This window comes from Cervus canadensis, chromosome 6 (genome assembly GCF_019320065.1).
Source record: "Cervus canadensis isolate Bull #8, Minnesota chromosome 6, ASM1932006v1, whole genome shotgun sequence".
Taxonomy (NCBI): Eukaryota; Metazoa; Chordata; class Mammalia; order Artiodactyla; family Cervidae; genus Cervus; species Cervus canadensis.
The window spans coordinates 91440939-91460570 of NC_057391.1; the positions used below are offsets into that span (position 1 = coordinate 91440939).

At 38.5% G+C, this 19632-nt stretch overlaps 1 long non-coding RNA gene across 1 annotated transcript; it reads left to right on the forward strand.

Moving 5' to 3' along the window:
* Positions 1 to 6774: 6774 nt before the first annotated feature.
* Positions 6775 to 19452, forward strand: LOC122443975. Its single transcript, XR_006270164.1, has 3 exons — positions 6775 to 6912; positions 11445 to 11447; positions 19439 to 19452. It is a non-coding gene; the product is annotated as an uncharacterized LOC122443975 (long non-coding RNA).
* Positions 19453 to 19632: the final 180 nt, after the last annotated feature.

The following is a 19632-nucleotide window of genomic DNA, read 5'->3' on the forward strand; positions in this document are numbered from 1 at the left end:
CAGGGCGTAGGAAGAACGTTCCTCTGGCTCTTCACTGGCAAGACGGACCCCTCCTTGGGACAGCCTTAGCTCTGTTGCTAAGCAACTGACTTCCTAAACAATGCATTTCAGTGTCGATTAATGAACACTCGGCCTTGAGTCCTGACTCTGAGCTGAATTCTACACTCTGGCCAGTTACCACCTGCTCTCTCTGAATTCCACTTTACTCATCTACATAATATAGGTTGTGTAGTCAACTGTATTCTATCTCAGATATAATTCTTAAGGGAGAAACTTTGCTTCCCACTGACACTGACATTAGGCTTGACCTTGGGACTTGCTGTGCCCAAACTTGGGAAGGTGAACACATCTCACTCAGAAGTCAAGAATTTGATCAGTTGAATATGACAGAATTGAGCTGTGTCATTTCTAGGATGCAGTGGGTTACTGCATCTCTTGTTTCTCTTTTCCTGAGAACTGTAGCATCCCAAACAGAGACTACAGAGTCACAGTTGATTTGCAGGACATGCAGAACGAACAAGAAATCAATGTTGGTTGTGGAAAGTCACTGGGTTTAAGGATTCTTTGTTACTATAGCATAGCTATACATCCTGCTTGAAAAAGATGGTAAGGCACGCTCTATTACCTTTGCAGGGTTGTAGTGAAAAATTAAATACAGACATGTAATTGGAAGCTTTTAGTCAATGTGAAACATCTAGCTTCTTCTCTGTACCTAATGTCTTGAACACGTATTTTATATCCTTAATCAGATAGTGAAAGTGGAAGTGAAGTCATTCAGTTTTGTCCGACTCTCTGCGACCCCATGGACTGTAGTTTACCAGGATCCTCTGTCCACAGGATTTTCAGGCAAGGTACTGGAGTGGTGTGCCATTTCCTTTTCCAGGGGATCCTCCCGACCCAGGAATCGAACACGGGTTTCCCACATTGTAGGCAGACGCATTACCGTCTGAGCCATCAGGGAAGTACCCCCAAGAAAACATCAAATTATGCAGCATTTTCATATTTAGAATTAAAGGCCTGAGCATTATTTGTTTGGCCAGTGTTTAAAGTTAAAATTGTGTTAAGGGTGTGACTCTGACAAGTATAAGCTCTTTGAAATTAGGCAAATCACTTAATTTCTTTGGTCTCAGTAAAATTGCTGCCCCGTCCTTCTTTTGGCAGCAAAGGCTATAACTATGTATTTGTTAACACCTTAGAACCATATTGGTTTCTTTTTAGTTATAGGCATTTTATTGCATTTTTTTTCATGTCTGAGGTTCTTTTAGTTTTTATATTAAAACACTTTATTTTTTTTATCACTGTTATTTGTTGCTTTCAAAAATCCTCAACCAAAGAGAGCCAGAAAATTAAAACATTAAAAAAAATTGAGGGTGAAGAGCAAGTAAATTTAAAAAAAAAATTAAAAATGTATATTACTGCATATAAAGAAACATGTAGCACTCAATTTTTGATGAGACAAGTATTAAAATACTTAGAATGTTAAATACTTTCATAACACTAAAATATATATCTTTTAGAAGCAGAGAATTCCTGTTCTTACCAACAAAGTCATGTCTATTTTACTTTCCCTGTTGGTACTTCTGACATTTGAATAAATATCTTAATATGTGACCTCATACATCTGCTGCATCCCTCCATCCAAAAAGAGATCATTATTCACAGTGCTAGGCCAAGTTGTTATTATAAGCTCAGTGTTATTATTGAGCACACATTTGTTTCCTCAATCAGACTATAAATATCTCTAATTATACATAGAATATTTTTGACCATCCAGGCTGGGCACATATATGCTGTGCCAGTTTAATGGAAACTTGTCTACCTCTGGAAAGTTATCACATATTTTGAAGTCACAGAAGCACAATATGATAGACCATCCTTCTGATGTAAAATGTATGCAATTAAGGCGACGTGGTTCAGGGTGATGTTGGTTGATGGGTATTTCGAGCTATGAAGCTTCCTTCCCTTTATGCTTCCCTTTTGCGTACTTTCCTACAAGATCCAATTTGAAGGTAGTCTTGGTCTGTGGTTAATAAAGATCGTGATGATGGTCTGGGTCATTATTATAATATAGCAGATGGAACAGTGTGTTACAGGACTGCAAAAGTACCTGCATCCCAGAAGTAGCTGCTAATTCTGAATTTTGCAGAGAAAGTCCTTTCATTTGGGGAAAAACTTACTTAAAGAACATTTTGGATGTGAAAGTGTCAGCACTCCAATCATGCTCCAGGCCTTGTCCCTTAGCAACCATTTTCCTATTTGCTCGGTGCATGAATCTCCCAGACGTGGGTTTTTCTTTCTGGTCACTGCTTCAGCGACACCTCCCCACAGAGTCCTTTCTTGATCATTTATACAAAATGGTAACTAATGCTGCTCCCCTAATCTCCTATGTTCCCTACATTATTATTCTCAATAGTGGTTACTAACACCTGTTTTTATACACTTGTTATGTGTGTTTTATCTTTTTCCCTTCCTACATCAAGTCCTTTGGGGCTGGATTTTCATCTGGTTTATGTATTGGTATATATCCAGACACCAGAAAAGTGTTGATGTTTAAATATTCATTGAGCCGAAGAGCTGAATGAAAAGCAAGCTTCAGGCTGGGAAAAGTTGACCAAAAATAGGTAAACTGATTTCAAGAAAAAAAGGGCCCACTGTTTTATGTTTGTTTGTTTTTGTTTGTTGGCTTGTTTTTACTTGTTTGTTGTTGGTTGAGGAAGGGCAGAGTCTCTGAAAGTGATTTGAGTGTAACTGATTGAGTGCCTTCTTGGAGCAGCGTCGACTTGGCCTCAACTGCCTTTGGGGCTGGTGGCAGCAAAAAGGGTCTCCTACCTTGTCGTGCTGGCTTCCAAGACAGATAAGGAACTACGCATCCTAGAAACATTTGATTCATACTTAACACCTACTGCCACTGAGATCACTTGACGTTTCAGTGGTTCTCTGGTAGCCAAGAAACTCGTGAACTTGAAGTCTCCATACTCACTCAAGTTTATTTCCTTTGTGGTATCATTGTTTCCTTTGTTAAGTCTTAGCAAAGTTTCCTGAGGACTTTCTGCCAAGGTGGAGTTGGATGGTTGTATGCATCTCCATCTTGAATTCGCGTGCTAGCTAACAGTACAGAGCAATGGAGCCCAAGAAATGAAAGGCTGTCACTGTTTCCACTGTTTCCCCATCTATTTGCCATGACTCATTGGAAAAGACCCTGATGCTGGGAAAGATTGAGGGCAGGAGGAGAAGGGGACGACAGAGGATGAGATGGTTGGATGGCATCACCGACTCAGTGGACATGGGTTTGGGTGGACTCCGAGAGTTGGTGATGGACAGGGAGGGCTGGCGTGCTGCGGTTCATGGGGTCGCAAAGAGTCAGACATGACTGAGTGACTGAACTGAACTGATGGGACTGGATGCCATGATCTTAGTTTTTTGAATGTTGAGTTTTAAGCCAGTTTTTCCACTCTCCTCTTTCACCTTCACCAAGAGGCTCTTTAGTTCTTTTTTCTGCCATAAGGGTGGTGCATCTGCATATCTGAGGTTATTGATATTTCTCCTGGCAATCTTGATTCCAGCTTGTGCTTCTTCCAGCCCAGCGTTTCTCATGATGTACTCTGCATATAAGTTAAATAAGATGGTGACAATATACAGCCTTGAAATACTCCTTTTCCAATTTGGAAGCAGTCCATTGTTCCATGCCCAGTTTTTACTATTGCCTCTTGACCTGCATACAGATTTCTCAGGAGGCAGGTAAGGTGGTCTGGTATTCCCATCTCTTGAAGAATTTTCCACAGTTTGTTGTGATCCACACAGTCAAAGGCTTTAATATAGTTAATGAAGCAGAAGTAAATGTTTTTCTGGAATTCCCTTTCTTTTTATATGATCCAGTGATTTTATGACACTTTTCTATGACCCTGAGTTCTTACACATTTCTCTGGGAAAGGCTACCCACTCCAGTATTCTGGCCTGGAGAATTCCATGTACTGTATAGTCCATGGGGTCTCAAAGAGTCGGGCATGATGGAGTGACTTTCACTTTCACTTTCTCCTCCAATTAAGTTCTCTTAGTCTGATACTCTTTAATAGGAGTGATTGCAAGCAACAGGGAGCCAGGCTCAGATATCAGGAACTTTTTTAGTATGTATAGTTGTAGACAACTATTGTTTTTCATGTGATCCCCTATAGCAAAATGTAATATTTGTTGACTACTGCTGGTCTGTGTACCAGTAAATGAAAGGAGAGCTCATGGTCCCATGCTTTGGAGCAAATTAGATTAGTGAGAGCAGCAGTTACATGAAGAGCAGTGACAAGTGAGACAGGGGTGATCTCAGTGATGCAAAGAAAAGTCTATGTTCAGATAAGGGGTGCAGCAGAAATCACGGCAATATATGCATTGGCTAAGGATCCTCAAATGCATTTACTGGAGGGCTCCAAACTCTCGATCCACAGAAATTAGGGGACTGGGCTATGAAGAATGGGAAAACGAAGGTACACTCAGGTTGTAAGTATAATAAAAAAATCAGCTATTGCTTTGTTTATTACTCTCTGCCAGATGCCGCACTGCATACATCTCATGACTTCTTTACTTTTCACTGTAACACTGTGGGATAAATACCCTGCTGAGTGCTGCTGTCTCCATGTTAACTATGGCGGGCTTGATAAAAATCTGAAAATTTTTCTTTATTTAGGTGTTTGGTTATCATTGCCTTGAGCTGTCCAAAACTGGACATGGTCTTTAGGAAGAAGGAAATATCCTTATCAGCTTTCTCAATAGCCAGAACAAAGTTACTTTCTCAATGAGAAAGCATTGTTGCCTTGACACGAGACAAAGGCATCTGTCTTTATTCATGTGGAATCTCATCTGTGCAGCTTATTTTTTCATATATGCCAAATGTCTCATTGATGTGAAAGTTGAAAGCAGATCAATTTGGAGTTTCCAGTGGATTCTTAACAATTAAGAATATGCAAAGGGCAAAGCCAAAGGGGGGAAAAAAAGTTTTGACCAGTTACATATACTTTCAGATTTTCACAATGGATGTTGTATACAATCCAAGAAAGCATTTAAAACAATGAATATTCAACTGCATTAGCTTGATTGGACAGAAAACCAATACAAATTAAATAGAACTGAGACATTTGGGTCTAGAATTTGATCCCTGCTCCCATTTATTTACATGATTTGGCCCATTTCCTTTACTTTCTCCTCAGCCATCCCTCTACTTTTGTTTTTCCATTTTAGGATGTTTTGGTACAATTAGTATCGGTTGTTCTCCTTTAATCTTATACTCTTGATTTATTTTCCCTCAATTAAACATGTTACCTTAAATCACTTCAGGCCACATGAATGATTGAGGAGACTACAAATAAAATTCTTCTTCATTCATTAGCCTATGCCCCTATTCAATCAGGAGAAAAGTAGGCTCCTCAATCTATCCCTCTCTCTTTATTCCATATTTCTTTCTCTAGTTCAGATCCAAGTATAAATTTTGAGGGTCTATGAAATCAGCTAGCTGAGTGGAGAAAAGGTCAATGAATTTACCAGAGTTGGTGCGTCAGCTATGTAAAGATATATTTCTTACTTGCACTCTCTTTTCCCCAAACCTTAATAAGCCCTCTAACGGAGTAATATATTGAATGGTGCTTGTGAAGGGGTTTTCCTTAGCATTAACTTTCTAGATTTTAAGGTTTTATGATGTTTGGTGATTACTTGCTGTATAGCAAAAGAAGATGGTTTTTCACTTACAAAAGAGTTCCATAAGGGAATCGGCAGTCAGTCTTTGACATGGTGATAGAAGGCACTAGATTCTTTCCATCTTGTTACTCCAGCATCCTTTAAGGTATTCAACTGGTATGCATTCAGGTAGAAAGTAGGGGGAAGTGTAGAGATGCTATACGTAATTCCCATCCAAAATCCACTATCAAGAACTAATTACAAGACACTTTAATTCAGTTATTACTGATAAACACAGCCTCTGGATAGGTAGCTGCTTCCTATGAACAATTCTAAACTATATTTTAGTTTAGAAGAGAGATCAAATTTTTTGTACAGTTTCTTTCTGTGCCACGTATGAATTATGATTTGGAGGTATAAAATATCAAAATTGATTTTCATAGTGTATAAAGCAGTTAAAGTGAAAGAAAGTGAAAGTGAAGTAGCTCAGTCGTGTCCGACTCTGCGACCCCTGTAGACAGTAGCCTACCAGGCTCCTCCGTCCATGGGATTCCCCAGGGAAGAATACTGGAGTGCGTTACCATTTCCTTCTCCAATAAAGCAGTTAAGGATCAATGAAAAATTAAAATCTAGTCAAATTTTAGTGACCTAAATTCATATTAAAATCTTTCCTTAGGAAAAAAAAAAGGAAGACATCAAGGATTAATATGTAATGCTTTCTATAAATGGGGTTCCCTGATGGCTCAGACGGTAAAGAATCTGCCAGCAATGCAGTAGACCATGGTTTAACCCCTGGGTTGGGAAGATCCCCAGAAGGAAATGGCAACCCACTCCAGTATTCTTGCCTAGAAAATTCCATGGACAGAGGAGCCTGGCAGACTATAGTCCATGAGATCAAAAGAAGCTGGACACAGCTGAGCAACTAACATTTTCACTTTTCACTTTCTATAAGATGGAGAAATAGATTTAAACCTGGGAAACATCCTCAAACATGTCACAGATTTTTAGGGTAAATTAGTTTTGACCTATTTATATTCTTTGACAAGGGCTCCCCAGGTATCTGAGTGGTAAAGAATCTTCCTGCCAAAGCAAGAGCTGCAGGAGCCGCAATTTCAATCCCTGGGTCTGGACGATCCCCTGGAGGACAAAATGGCAACTCACTCCAGTATTCTTGCCAGGATAATCCCATGAACAGAGGAGCCTGGCAGGCTACAGCCCATGGGGTCACAAAAATTCGTACATGACTGAACACACGTTCTTTGACATATTCTTCGAAATGAAAAAGTAAATCTCATAGTTTCAAATTCAAATAAGAAATAGTTTAGAAATAAATTAGAGAAAGTGTATTGAAAAAAATATTTCAAATTTTATGTAAATGACCAATGTTGACATATCTCATAGGCTGATAGAAAAAGGCATCAGAGTAGAACTCTCAGGAAGGGCCTCAGCAAAATACAAAGGAAGAAAAGACCCATCAGTGTTTAAAGTGTCAGTGATAAAGACCTTAAGGGCAGTTCGTCCTGCAATTTGTAACCAATTCATTAACTGATCAAATTAATGAATGACATTTTCATGTGGCGTTCTGGAAGATCATTTACTTGCTTCCCTCAAGCTTATTGAAATTGCCTCTGTATTACTGAAGTGGCTTAAATATTAGTGAGTTTTTTTTTTTTTTTTAAGTTTTAGAAGAATCTTAATGATCTCTTAGTACTTGACCCAAATGGAAAAAAAAAATGAAGAAAAAAATTTTTAAATTTCAATTAGATAGATCAAAAGAGTTAATAGCAAGCATTGCAAACCTTATTCCCTATTCCATTTTAATCTTTACTCAGATGCTCGCTCTTTGTGACCTCATGGACTGTAGCCCACCAGGTTCCTCTGTCCATGTGATTTCCCAGACAAGAATACTGGAGTGGGTTGCTGTTTCCTCTTCCAGGGGATCTTCCTGGCCCTTGGATTGAACCCATGTCTCCTGCATTGCCTTCATTGGCAGGTGGATTCTTTTTCACCAGCGCTACCTTGGAAAAACAAAAATTACCTCTAGGATTTACTAACAAACATGCTTGTGAATATAATTTGTAGATTATGTAAAAGTAGGTAGAGGCCAAAATGATAAATTTTGCCCACTTTGGTTCATAAATACATTTTTCCTTGCTAGTTAGCTCATTTGGTTCAAGTAGACCAAATGTTTTAGCAATAATCTTGCTAATTTTTAGCAAGACTATTATTTTAGCAAAAACATTCTTGTAGAGGCCCTTGATGCATCGTAATAGAAGCGTCCCTTCTGAGTTATAAGAGGATTTGTTTACAGACACCTCTAGCTGTCAGTCCCTGTGGTTTAGGGACTGTTCTGAATTCCAAAGCCTGAGTTCATGACACAGAAAGTCCAGGCAACTGCTCTGTACATTATACAAAGCCTGCTCTGAGCTGGGAGTGCTCACGTCACTGGTGAGTGTGTGCCCCAGACAGAGTGCAGCCCTGCACCCCCAATCCAATTATCCTTATCATTAGTGGGGATCCAGCTTGCTCTAACTTTTCATCACTCTTAGTCATCGAGGAGACCCACACAGGTTCCTTTGCCAAGAATGTCAAAGTTTTTATTTTCACGCTGATGGAAATCAAACACAGTCTCTCTCCATTCCATCAAAAATACTGGTGAGGCCCATATCAGGACACTGGAGGTTAAGATACCTCATGTCTCTAATTTCCACGACCTGCATTTTAAAACTCCATTCCATGTAGGGAGTGTACATGCAGTCTGACTATATGGTAAACAGGGTGTCGCAACTTTGGTTGAGTGCAAAGAATCCTGACTCTTTCTTGTATTGTCTATAAAACTAGCTGCAAGCTGATTTTGGTTCTTAAAATTGACACCATCAAGAATCCATGCTGCTTCCTTCCCTTCAGATCTAAGTGAACTTGCCTACCAGAATTTACTAAGAAGGTTTCAGAAGCTGAGGGTTGGGGAAATCATATTTGTCATTTGTCATACTAGACACAGTACACATTCCCAGCAGCTTTTATTTCCATGGCTATCCAGTGAAGTAGGCAGACTTATCCTCATTTATGAAAAAGAAAACCATTTCATAGCTAATAAGTAGTCCCAAGACTTTGCAATTCTGAGGCTGTATTCTTTTCACGTTACAAATCTGAAAATGAACTATTAAGTATTTTATAATAATTCTATATTTCATGATCAAAGATAGGGGTTATCATGATTTAGAATTTCTGCTCAGCATGTGATAATTAAGTCTGTAGTGAACATGAGGCCCAAATGATTGTGCATATTATAAAGCAACCTTGGTAGTTCTAGAATCATTGATAAACAATTGAAGGGAAGGAGGGTGTTGATAAGGATAAGGCTGGTCAAGGGTATGCCTATTTAAAATGGAGGCATTTCCCAGAGGAATCGGGTGGAGAGGGAGATAGGAGGGGGGATCGGGATGGGGAATAAGTGTAAATCTATGGCTGATTCATATCAATGTATGACAAAACCCACTGAAATGTTGTGAAGCAATTAGCCTCCAACTAATAAAAAAATTAAAAAAAAAAAAATGGAGGCATTTTAAGTTTCCAATATGAAGGAGATCAATAACATAATCTGATTTGTGTTTTAGGGAAGATACTGGAAACCAGAAGACCAATACTTAGCCTTCCAAAATTCAGAGCAAAAGAAGAATAAAATTCTCAATGAATGATTTATCTGGGGGGGAATTTACTCATTTAGTTAAGTATTTGAAGTACTAAAGTAGCTTTCAGTTGGAGCAGTTGGGTAGCACTCCCTTTAAAAAAATCATTTATTTTTAGATAGTTATAGAGTCATTGGTAGTTAAAAAAAAATCTATAGGAAATATTGTGAACCCTTCACCCAGCAGCTCCTAAGGTTCAGACATTGTAAAAGTATTAGTAATACCCTTCTGGAAGAAAAATATGCTTATTTATGCTTTATATTGTATACTAAAATTTTTTGGCTTTTTTTTTTTTTTTTTTTTTTTTGCCTGCGGTGCACTGCTTATGGGAACTTAGTTCCCCGACCAGGGATGGAACCTGGGCTCTCCACAGTGAAAGCGTGGAGTCTTAACCACAGGACCACCAAGGAATTCCCTGGATACCAAATTGATCACAATTCCAAAGTGATTATAATTTAAAAATAATCAACAATATTGTAAAACTACTAAGAGAAAATATGTATATATTTACAGCCTCTTGAATAAAATGTTGAATGCTACACAAAAAGTGAATGCCCTAAAGGAAAAAAAGGTTATATGTTTTACATATAATTTTGTAAAATTCTTTATGTTAAAACACAAACATCTAGCAATAGCCACATCTTGTAGCTGAAGGGGAAGCAATAGCATATGTTCAGAAAGGGTAGATAATAAATGCTTCAGCCTTTCTCAGTAGACAAAAAATGAAGAATAGTTTGGAGTGATGATTTGAGATTTTGAGATTATTAAAGGGTAAAGCAGTCAGATCTGCCTGCATTGTTCACAGTCTTTGCAGATTCCTCTTGCTCTGGATCCCAAATCTGTTTAATTTTCTGTATAGTCACACTTTGAGGTGTAGTTTGTTATGCAGATCAGTCTGTGTCACTTCCTTGCAAAGAATCAAGAACCGATTTCTCAGTAATTTCAGAGTCAGACTTTACTTTTAATTTTTGCTTAGCATGTATGGCCCTAACAATTTGACCACTGAAACATCTGCTAACCTCTCTTGACTCCACACATACCAAAAATGTGATGTTTTCCTAGTGCTCTCCAGTGCCCTTGCCTGGAAAATCCCATGAACAGAGGAGTCTGGTAGGCTACAGTCCATGGGGCTGCAGAGAGTTGGACGCGACTGAGAGACTTCACTACTTTTCATTAATGTTCCAGACTTTCTTTTAGGCAGGGGACTGAGCTTCTGTTCAGGTGCCTTTCATCTATTGCCCTCTCTCCTCCTAAGAAATATTAATACTTGGCCACCCTTCAGCTTAAGGAAACCTACTCTTAGAAATCCTCCTATAATCTCCATTTCACCTTGATATCAAAGCTATATCTTATTTTGTTTCTTCACTCATTGCCTCTTAATCATTAAAAAACCCCACAAAATTCCCTTTCTTCAAATCTGTGACGGCATGAGGAAAAGTATGTGTGTGTGTGTGTGTGTATATATATATATTTACATTTATTTCGGTATCCATGCTTAACATAATGGTGCCACATTATTTTAAAGGAATGAAAGCATTTTTGCATATATTAAAAATTTGTTCCTCCTAATTATCAATTCAATTAATTCCTGTTTGGTACAGGAAGTAGAGAAGTTCTGATTGATGTACTATGGATTATTTTTGAATGACTGCATCTGAGTCTATTGTAGTCATTTTAGTCTTCAACTAGTATGGAGACTGTGATTTTATATGTATGGGCAGATTTAAGCTTCTGGAGGAAAAGATTGTTGCCTGATCTCTGTATTCCCTGGTAGCACCAACCATAGATTATGACATATCTTTGACACTCTTCAATTATTTGTTTGTTTTGAACTCACAAAGGCAGAGATGTAAGTGTCAGTTTTTTCACATCTGATCTTTTACTGAATTCTTCTCATATCTCTTGCATATGGGGGTCCAGACTCCAAACAAGAGCATTTTCTTCCACTTCCTACAATGAAACTGAAATGGAAATTTAACTCAGATTGTGCTCTTGACATCCCTACTTAGGCTGTTCTTAATCAATGCAGTTGTTATTTCTAAGCCAGTTGTTGTAATTATATTTTTGTTGGCTTTCTTCATTATATTTCTTCTCCAGATGGTCCACAATTTAGGTTTCTGGCTTCCTTCCCAATATCAAACTATAGGAATATTACACCATCTTCTTTTACAAACAAAATCTCAATTGGTTTCTTATTTGCCAGTGGCTAGAGCTTTGAAAGTCCTCCTCCTGGGGCCCTTCGTATTTCAATGATTTCATTATGGAAGAGAACTCCCTTGGGAGATCCTGTTTTTCATTTCAGTCTGAACAACGTTCTGGCAAAACTCTGATACCATGGATTAGATTTTGACGTCCTTACTTTTATCTAAAACATTATAAAAGCATTCTTCTCTGGAATTCTGCTGAATTGAAACTCATGAACTAAGTGCCTCATGAAAACATTAACTGGAAAACAAGGCCGCTTTTCACAAAACAAGCAAAAATAGTCATCTGCAGTGAGAGGTTTTGAAGAGCTTGTAGCTCAAATACAAGGGCGTTTTGAGAGTGTATCTAAATGTTAAAGAATGTCAGGTCCCCGTTCATTTCTTTAACACTAGGAAGGCCAACACCAGTGTATAAATTCTCTGTGCTCAGTTTTCCTTTTATTTTAAAATATTACACAGAGTCTCATTTTTGTTTCCCACTGAAAAATGAAATAAGCTAATTCAAGTAAAGAAAAAAATGCCTGATTAAAAAAGAAAACACCTCAATAAATGTAACTATCATTATATTATTATTATTATTATTGCTAGAAGTAGTAGTAGTATCTACTGTTCTAGCATTAAATATTTGTCAAACGCAAAATTATTGTGTTTCTATGTAATTAGCAGGATTTGCCTTTGGTGATATCTTCCTGCCTCTCTTTAAAAAAAATGAATAGTAAGAACCAAATCACATACAGTTTTTTTACATGATCAGCTAATTTAGCTTAGTCTGTGGACCAAAATTCTTGAAGTGCTGTTCAATCCTAACATTTCAAACTTTAGCACTTTAGCAGTGAGAGAATAATTGGGAAATGAATGAAAGTTTCTGTCTGGAGAAAGAAGGAATTGAAAAGAGAAAGTTACAGAAGCTCAGTTGGCTTTTAGAAAGAAGGTTCATGAAAAATCTGAGAGAGGGATACCTAGTCATTGTTAATGACATGCTGGCACCCACGATGTTTCTTCAGAAGCAGCTGTCTTCATGGCTGGAAGCGACTTCCAGTCATTCATAGAGATGATTCTGAGTTGTCAGACAGGTAGGTGACAGTGTCAATTGGGTAGTAGAATCTACTATAGTCATCTATAGTAGGTGGCGATAATGCTGAACATGGTGGGTCCATGTTATTACCACCTTATTTACCAGCATATCCAAGTGGCTATCATGATGCCCAACCACTTATTGAGCTGGTTTTCAGTCAATACTTGTGGACTGAAAGAGTAAAGGAACGAATGTAAAAAAGAAATAAACATCATGTAGTTGAAATATTTATACCTTTCACAGTTAAAAATAATAAATATATAGATAGCTGCTCTGAACTTTAACTAAATCACCTGGGAACTTAAAAAAATTCTAATTCTCAAGCTGTGTTCCAGACCACCTAAATCAGAAACTCTAGAAGTGGGATCAAGGCCGCAACATTATTTTAGATAATATTTTCAGGTATTTCCACCAGGCAACCCGTGTTGACAATGTCTGGCCTAAATCCAAACCAATGAATGAATGGATGAATCTGTGCTCAGTCATATCCAGCTCTTTTTGGCCCCATGGACTATAGTCTGCAAAACTTCTCTGTCCTTTGAATTTTTTAGGCAGGAGTACTGGTGTGGGGTGCCATTTCCTCCTCTAGGGGATCTTCCTGACCCCAAAATCAAACTTGAGTCTCTTGTGTTTCCTGCATTAGCAGGCAGCTTCTTTACCAACTGCACCACCTGGAAAAACCAACGGAATGCGACAAATGGGATCCAAAAGAAAGCCTGATGTAAAGGAATTAAAACTGCCTCGTGAAGCATCGCTATTGAAGATGAATTTGGTTTCAAGTTACTTCACCAAATGTTTTTATGTCTAATGTCCAAATCCTCAGCGTTCATATTTTAGGAAGGATAGTGATTACTGAAAGTCATATGTTGAATTAAAAAAAAAAAAAAGGGCAGTCTAGAGACCTCTGAGACATTAAATGCACCACGTTAAGGAGCCACATTGGGTTGATTAACTAAGGGATGGTCAAAGAAGGGCTTTAAGAAATGAATGACATAATCAGAATTATACTTAAATAGATGATCCTGTCAGTGATATAAAAGAAGATTTGATAGGAACAACCAGTTAGGACACACATGTATGTGCCTAGAGAAGAAAGGTAATAATGACACAGAGGCGGTAACAGGTTTGAGAAAAACTGAAATAAGGACCTTGTCAATTGATATTGGGGAGTGCCGAGTCATGGAGACAGAGTACCCAGACTCCCTACACCCATAGCTTGGGAATGTATGTACGTTCAAGGGTCTAACTCAGAAACAGATTATGGAAGAAAGTGTAATGTCAGGAAGAAATTAATAAATGTAGTGTTGGACATGTTGGTTTCAAGATGTCAGATGAAGAACACTGAAGTCTAGGAGATATTCAGATAAACATGCTTGAAACCAAAGCTCATGATCTGTCTAAAGAGAGTGATTTAGGAATCTTTAGTGCAGGTCTGTTTCAAAAATCATCCGAGTGACTTGAAACAGTCTGCAGAATCAGGAGAGCAAAGGACTAAAAACAGAAATGGAAGGAAGCATGAGGTTTCCTGGGTGGGCAAGGGAGGAGGCATCTGCAAAGGCAGAGACTGCTGTGGGAGGGAGGCCAGAGGTATGCGGAGCGCTTTAAAGGGTTGAAGGTACTGGCAGATGAAGCAGAGAATGGATTCATGAATGCCAAAAAATAGCTGTTGGATTTGACAGCTGGGGAGTTACTGCTGACTTCAGTGGTCGCAGTTTTGCTTGAGTTGTGGGGGCAGAAACCACCTTCAAGTTTTAAAGCGAGAAAATGATTACGTGGAACAAAGTCACGTCTGCCCTTTCAAAGAGTTTGCATGAGAGTCAGAGGAGAGTGGGACTGGGATTAGAAGGAGCTCTGGGATCACGACAAGATTGCTTAGTTATTCTTCATCTTTTTATGTAGATTTAGGATGTGATACAAGGGATGCTTTAACGAATGAAAAGAAGGTATCAATCATAATTGTCTGAGAAACTAAAAATACAGAAACGATGGTTGGAAGGTCTGAAAGGATAGTCATCAAAAGGAATCTGTGACAGTATTGTGACCACTACCCAGATCTTTCCTTTATGATGGACTCCATCAATCTCATTTGTAGGCAAGGACAACTTCACTCCTTTACATTACCTGTCCTGGCCCACTTTGCATCATATATAGATAATGATGTTGACAACAAATAAAATGGATTGAATACACCCTGTGATCTGGCACTGTGTTATGTTTTACACATAATGAGTAACTGAGAAGCAACCATTAAAGTCAGCAGTACTTACCCAACTTATAGGTGGAAAACTAAGGCTCAGAGTGCTATGAACAAATTTCCGAAGGCAACAGTGAGTGCAGAGTTAGTTACCGCGATTTAAATCCAGCTCTGTCTGGATCCAAAGTCAGCACTGTTTCCACTGAATCCGGCTAACTCGACTGCTGTAATCGTTGTTGTTGTGTGTTAGTCGATCAGTCGTGTTTGACTCTTGCAACCCCATGGAATGTAGTCTGCCAGTCTCCTCTGTCCAGGGAATTCTCTGGGCAAGAGCTCTGGAGTGGATAGTCATTTCATTATCCAGGGTATTTTCCTGACCCAGGGATCGAACTGAGGTCTCCTGCATTGCAGGAGGCTTCCTTACCCCCTGAGCCACCAGGGAAGCCCAACCTGACTCCTGCGATATTTGTGGTTAAATGTGTGTGTCATCTTGATAAGAATCTGGCAGTGACCAGACCTTTTCTTAGCTGTTCAAGGAGGGAAAGTTTGTATCCAACTCCTCTGTTTTTATGTCCTGAGAGTAAACAGTGAGCAATCTGTAATGCTAATTGTCCCTCGGTGCACTAAAGCAGATTCAGATTCAATAAATCAGAGTTCCTCTGTCCCTTCCAAGTGTTCATAGCAAAGCATTTGATGCATGCCTTTCCTAAGCTTTCCTTATTACTAGTTACTAAAGAGAAAGGCAGAAAGATTGGCTATTTGGAGTGGCTTTCTAATAAAGGACACTACAAGCCTTAAGACATAATAAAGCATTGTATTACTTTTATGGCCTTAGTTTATTTGAGTTTGGCTTGGCTGAATTTTAGCTAATATACTTTGCAAACAATCTGTATTTTAAGTAAGTACCTTTTAAATTTCACTGCCACTTCTTTATAGAGGCATTTGGAAGAGCAAAGGAAGGGCTGTATACCCATGAATCATGCCATTAGAGAGACTGTTCTCTGACACAGGCACATCGTGCATGCTGCAGTGAATGACCCTCCGTTGAGGGCTACAGACATGCTTTACCAAAGATGCTCTTGGGGAAATTCATGGGGCCAAAGGCACTCTCTCTGGAAAATGAAATAATGTTTGGGAGATCCACACTAGATATAAATATTGACCATTCTCCTTGAGTAGCAGATATAGCAACCCTCATAACCTCAAGGCGTGACAGGGTGTGTGGGTGGACATACATGCCCTTATGTCTCTAATGACAGCTTGACGGCATGCATTTCAGCTGCGACCTTTCTAATTCACTTTTGGAGCATGTTTATTGATTTTAAAAGAATGAAGACTGTCGAGTGAGATATTGCTCAGCTGTGGTTATGACAGTCTATAAAAAACAAAAGTATAACCCTCTATCACAACTTGATACTTTAGGTGAAAGAATTCACCAAAAATTCTTGCTTGCTCTTGCACTTATCTGACATTTACATTGTATGAACACTTTCTTTAAAATTTATTCATTTAACAAATATTTGGTTCCTATTCTGTGCTAGGTCTTAGATGAACAGTTTTTAATCATGTTGACTGAGATATTTTTTCTTGTGACTTTGGCTTTCTTGTTGGGAATAAACTTTAAGCAAATAATTGTAAGGGTGTATATGACATTAAAAAATTTGATCGGTATGGTGAAGCACAAGAGGTCAGGAGAAACTAAATGGGGATATAATTTTTATTAATAAAGACTTCCTTGAGGAAACTAGCATTTAGAAAAACAACTGAAGTAGGGTTAACCAGGTCCATGGAACAGTTAGAATTCCCTGTGCCGCATGGACACATAAGAGAATCACATTTTTAGTGAATTGATGCTACTTATTTGAGACAGGCACGAGTGGTAAAGAACTTGCCTGATAACACAGGAGGCATAAGAGATGCAGGTTCAATCCCTGGGTCTGGAAGATCCCCTGGAGGAGGGCATAGCAACCCACTCCAATACTCTTGCCTGGAGAATTCCATGGACAGAGGAGCCTGGTGTGCTACAGTCCATGAGGTCGCAAAGAGTCAGAGATGACTGAAGTGACTTAACACACACGTAAACACACACACACATCTGGAAAGAAGTTGATGCAAGATGGAAATCAGTATGTACTGAAGATACTAATATGTGTCCAAGATTTTCCATATTCTTCTCATCATAAGCCACCAATGTCGGTGTGGTTGTTATCATTTTAAATAGAATAGCAACAACAATAAAAACAACAACAAAACCTGAGGTTTAGACTGAATAGATTATCTAAGGTGGTATCTTCAGAACTGATTGAGGGTATCAGCAATTTTTTTTTTCTATCACCAGCATGATCCACAACATATTCTAGTAAGTCTTGTTCCATAAGTGTTAGTTTTAGGCACAGAAAGACACAATCATACACACACACACACACACACACACACACACACACACACACACACACATCTATCCATGAATGTCTGGGTTTTCTTGGTTAAATACAATGGGCAATTTGAAGGTAAAAGGGTTTCCCTGGTAGTTCATATGGTAAACAATCTGCCTGCAATGAAGGAAACCTGGGTTCAATCCCTGGGTTGGGAAGATACTTTGGAGAAGGAAATGGCAACCCACTCCAGTATTGGTGCCTGGAAAATTCATGGGGAGAGGCGTCTGGTGGGCTACAGTCCATGAGATTACAAGGAGTCAGCTACAACTGAGTGACTTTCACTTTCTTTCTTTTCTAACGCTACCCCAACTTGTAGCACAAATAGATATGTACTGAGAGTCCCCAAGAAGTGTGCTGCATCTTTAGAGGGTCAATAAAAAACACCTCACTTCCCAATGCAAATTCAAAATGAATACAAAGGTAGTTGTTAGAAAAATTTTTGGTAGATAATTTTTGTTTTTGCCATTTTTTTTATTTTTATTTTTATTTTTTTTTGCCATTTTTTTTAGAAAAATTTTTTCTAAAAAAAATGGCAATCAAAATACCAGCTTTGATACCTAAAAAGTTGAATTGGAGAAACTGACTTTAGAACTGCAGCTCTGCTGGGCTTGCTAATTCCTAATCTCAGAATTAGATTTATCCAGCCAGTCTCTGACAAGGCTGGATAACTAATAGGTCATACCTATGGGGCCTGGTCCATGTAGAGACCAACACCAGGAAGAATTCTTCCTGCAAAGATGGGTTCATGAAAATAGGAAAGGCAAAGCTGTTAATTTCATAATCATCAGCTCCTTCTCCCGAATACATCCACCAGGCAAGTGTTTCTTTCCCAGGAGACTAAGGCCCCAGAGAGGCTTGGAGTATGTTCTTAATGGAAGTTCCTCCAGGTGGAAACAGGAAGGTGAAGGAAAAGAGTTTCTAAATTATATGAAATAGACAAAATATCCCAGATTTTTAAAACTAAATTTTATTTTTCAGAGGCGTTTGAGGTTCATAGCAAAACTGAACAGAGTATAAAGAGTTACCATCTACCCTCTGGAAACTGATTTTTTTCTTTCACATCTCATGATAAAAATAAACACTTGAACATTTCATTCAGTGCTACAAATTGCTCTGTGTATTTGCTAATTTAAGGTTTACAGCAACCTTATAATAGAGATTCATTCTTGTGTACTCAGTCGTGTCCAACTCTTTGCTGCTCCATGGACTGTATCCAACCAGGTTCCTCTGTCAATGGGATTCTCCAGGCAAGAATACTGGAGTGGATTCGATGAATTCTATTGCTAATATTTCACAGTTTAAAGAATCCATGACTCTAGGCAAACACTTGCCATCCAGGCATCACCAGACTGAACCCCGATACACTGCCCCATTGATGGATCTTAGCGGATATTACCCTTTTGTTGTTCTACCCCAGATTTTGTATGATGTTATCCTCTATTGAAGACTACAATGTTTGTTAAGTCATTTTAGGATATGTTCCAGAGGTCTGAGTGCAATGAACATGTCTTTATTTCGCCAATGGTCACATTGCCTGTCTCCTATGGTACTTTTTCAGTAATTTCCCATATTTTATTCTGATCCTTTTGAGATGGGTGATGGCAACCTTGGCCCAAATAAGAAAAAAAACAAAACAAAACATTGTTTTGTAGCACAGGTTACTACATTATTGCACATTCATTTTCTGTAGGAAATTTAATTAATTATTGAGTAAACATGCTTTCTATTGATTCTATGTTGATTACTTTCTAATATGAATAATGGAAATATACCATAATGTTATTTGAGCACAGCAGATTGGAGGCTCTATTGTGGAACAAATAGAATAAAAAATATTGGCATTTTGGTGGAAGGAGGGTGTCTGTCTCCATGTGAAAGAGGATGGCTTTCTATACTCTCAAAAATAAACAAATTATGATGGGAAGGAAGAGTCATGTTAGCAACAAGGTTTGGATTCCATAGCGGACTTTATTAGTCACTGAGCTTCCTGAAGATGTCACAGTACCTTACTATTTACAATAAATGACTACTTAGAACCAGCTCTAAATGCTCTGTGTAACCCCTGATTTTCAAATCAAAGGAAAGAGAGAGTAGTCAGGCATGTTTACTATGCTTCTCCCCACCTAGAATCTGTGCTCCTGTGTGCATATAAAGTTTTATGGCAAAACCACTATAATGAGCATAGGGAAGAAAATAGGCTCTATGAAACTTAACAGGAACCCAAAATTAGCGGATTCATTGTTGCAAGCTTTTTTGGTCATTTTAACAAATTTATTTTTAATTAGAGGATTCACAGTGTTGTGTTGGTTTCTAACACACAGCGAAGTGAATCTCCTGTAGGTGTACATATGGTTCCTTCCTCTTGAGCCTCTTC